At 39.9% G+C, this 2,769-nt stretch overlaps 1 non-coding gene across 1 annotated transcript; it reads right to left on the bottom strand.

Annotated features, from left to right (window-relative positions):
• Positions 1 to 222: 222 nt before the first annotated feature.
• On the bottom strand, positions 223 to 325 carry LOC130108620 (U6 spliceosomal RNA). Its single transcript, XR_008809931.1, has one exon. It is a non-coding gene; the product is annotated as a U6 spliceosomal RNA (small nuclear RNA).
• Between the last annotated feature and the right edge of the window lie 2,444 nt (positions 326 to 2,769).

Here is a 2,769-nt window from a genome sequence, read left to right as displayed (position 1 = left end):
TCAACTTCAAAAACTGACTGTTCCCTTGCTGCCTAATATATCCTACCCCTTGACAGGTTCCATTGTAATGTGATAGTCAATGTTACTCACTTTTCTGTCTGTGGTTTTAATGTTTTGGCTGATTGGTGTACGGGCTGGTAGCCCCGAGACGCTATTTTCTTGGCAGAGCAGTTAGTGGTGCAGAATGACACGGTTTCTTTTTGTCGTATTTGTTCAGGTTTAGGAAATGAGGAACGCTTCACGAATTTGTGTGTTATCCTTGCGCAGGGGCCATGCTAATCTTCTCTGTATCATTCCAATTTTAGGATATGTACTGCCGAAGCCCTGTGATGGCCTGGCGGCCTGTCCAGGGTGTCTCCCCGCCTGCCGTCTAATGACTGCTGGGATAGGCTCCAGCATCCTCGCGACCCTGAGAGCAGGATAAGTGGTTTGGATAATGGATGGATGGATGGATGTTTGGCGGCACGGTAGCACAGTGGTTAGCGCAGTCGCCTCACAGCAAGAAGGTGCTGGGTTTGAGCCCCAATGTAGTCCAACCTTGGTGGGTCATCCCGGGTTGTCCTCTGTGTGAAGTTTGCACGTTCTCCCCGTGTCTGCGTGGGTTTCCTCCGGGGGCTCCGGTTTCCTCCCACAGTCCAAAGACATGTAGGTCAGGTGACTCGGCCATACTAAATTGTCCCTAGGTATGAATGTGTATGGGTGTATGTTGGCCCTGTGATGACCTGGCGGCCTGTCCAGGGTGTCTCCCAGCCTGCCGCCCTATGACTGCTGGGATAGGCTCCAGCATCCCGGCGACCCTGAGAGCAGGATAAGCGGTTCAGATAATGGATGGCTGGATGTTCAGGGTTAGTGGCCCTAAAAGCCTCGCAATCCTTTTGTGAATTCACCAGTGAGTGTTTTGTCAGAGTGATTGTTGTTTGGGGTGCTTTTACTGTGCGGCGTCCCTCATAACTCTCGGCGCTAGGCCGACCAATTGTGTAACTTCAGTGACGTTGTTGGTCACCTGATCCAGCGGCCCAGTTGTGTCAAACATGATCATTCAGTCGGTCAGGGATATTTGCATTTGTAGGGCTGGCCCGCTGGTCCGGTCCAACCAAAAGCTTCATTTGGTAGTTGTAAACATGGGTAATTAGCTCAGAGCGCTTTGTCCCTCAGTTTGGTGATATCTAGTTCTCTAGCGGTTTTGAAAATGTGGACACTATCAGCACACTTCAGTGGTCTCTAATTGGTCTCGAATTGTCATGTTACCTCTAATTTAACACTCCGTAATGTGGCAAATAATTTCCTTGCAACTCTCTGATGTAAGCGGTACTTTAATAGTGTTAAATTACAATGTAGTAAATATAGAGAGTGGCTCTCATGTACCTTTGCAGTATCTCTTTAGACAATGTGGCGGACAGTCCCAACCAGACACCAGCTCCGCAGTCCCGGTGTAGAACAGCCCAGTCAGTATTGTGGGAGAATAAAGAATCAGTGATACTTGATAATAACTTTTATTTGTAAACACTAAATACATCATGAAAACACAGTTAGCAAATGATTGATTAACTAATTATAAGGATTTAAAGATATCAATAAATTAGAGTTAATGAAGTAGTTTGTATTCTAGGCGCTTAGTAAATTAGGAACAAATGAAGTTCTCACTTAGTTAATAAATGATTTATTAATTAATTATAATAAACTTTAAAAACTTTATCGGTATTGATGGTTGAGTTAACCCCAAACTCACCCCAGAAAATCCTAATTAAATATGTGTGTATGAGAAGTTGTATGACATTCACACATGCTGCTGTTATTATTTACGCTTTTGGCAATGCCTATTTTAGCTATAACTATCATCAGTATGAGTAGTAGTGGTCGTCATAACGGTTGTAGTCAAAGGAGTAGTTGCAATAGTATTAGTAGCAGTAGTACTTTTAGTGGTTGTAGTTAAATAAGTAATGAAATGTTGATATCAATTATTTATCAAAATCTTGATTACCACTTGGAGTACAGTTAGCTCTAATGTGTGTGTGTGTGTGTGTGTGTGTGTGTGTGTGTGTGTGTGTGTGTGTGTGTGTGTGCGTATGTGTGTGCGTGTGTGCTTTTGTGCATGTGTCTGCTTTTGTATGATTACATGTTAAACTGTTTTCCGCAATTTCAGGTACATTGTTCTCATGGATATTCACCTCGATTTTGTTAAAATCATAAATGAACTACTTCATTAACTCATTATTTATCAATTTTTAAAATATTTTTATAATCCATTGATGAATTGTGTTTGGTAACTTTATGATGTATCATGTATTTATAAATGCAAATCATAGTTGTTATGAAGTGTTACCAAATGTGTGCATACATACATACATACATACATACATACATACATACATACATACATACATACATACATACAAACAAACAAACATACATACATACATACAAACAAACAAACAAACACACACACACACGCATACAAACAAACACATGTGCATACATACATACATACATACATACATACATACATACATACATACATACAAACATTCATACATACATACATACATACAAACATTCATACATACATACAAACATTCATACATACATACATACATACACACTTTCATACATACATACAAACATTCATACATACATACAAACTTTCATACATACCTACAAACATTCATACATACATACATACATACATACAAACTTTCATACATACATACAAACATTCATACATACATACAAACTTTCATACATACATACAAACATTCATACATACATACA

The sequence above is a fragment of the Lampris incognitus genome, chromosome 2 (assembly GCF_029633865.1).
Source record: "Lampris incognitus isolate fLamInc1 chromosome 2, fLamInc1.hap2, whole genome shotgun sequence".
Taxonomy (NCBI): Eukaryota; Metazoa; Chordata; class Actinopteri; order Lampriformes; family Lampridae; genus Lampris; species Lampris incognitus.
The sequence above is the reverse complement of the archived record's forward strand: the minus strand, read 5'-3'. Positions and strand labels throughout refer to the sequence as shown.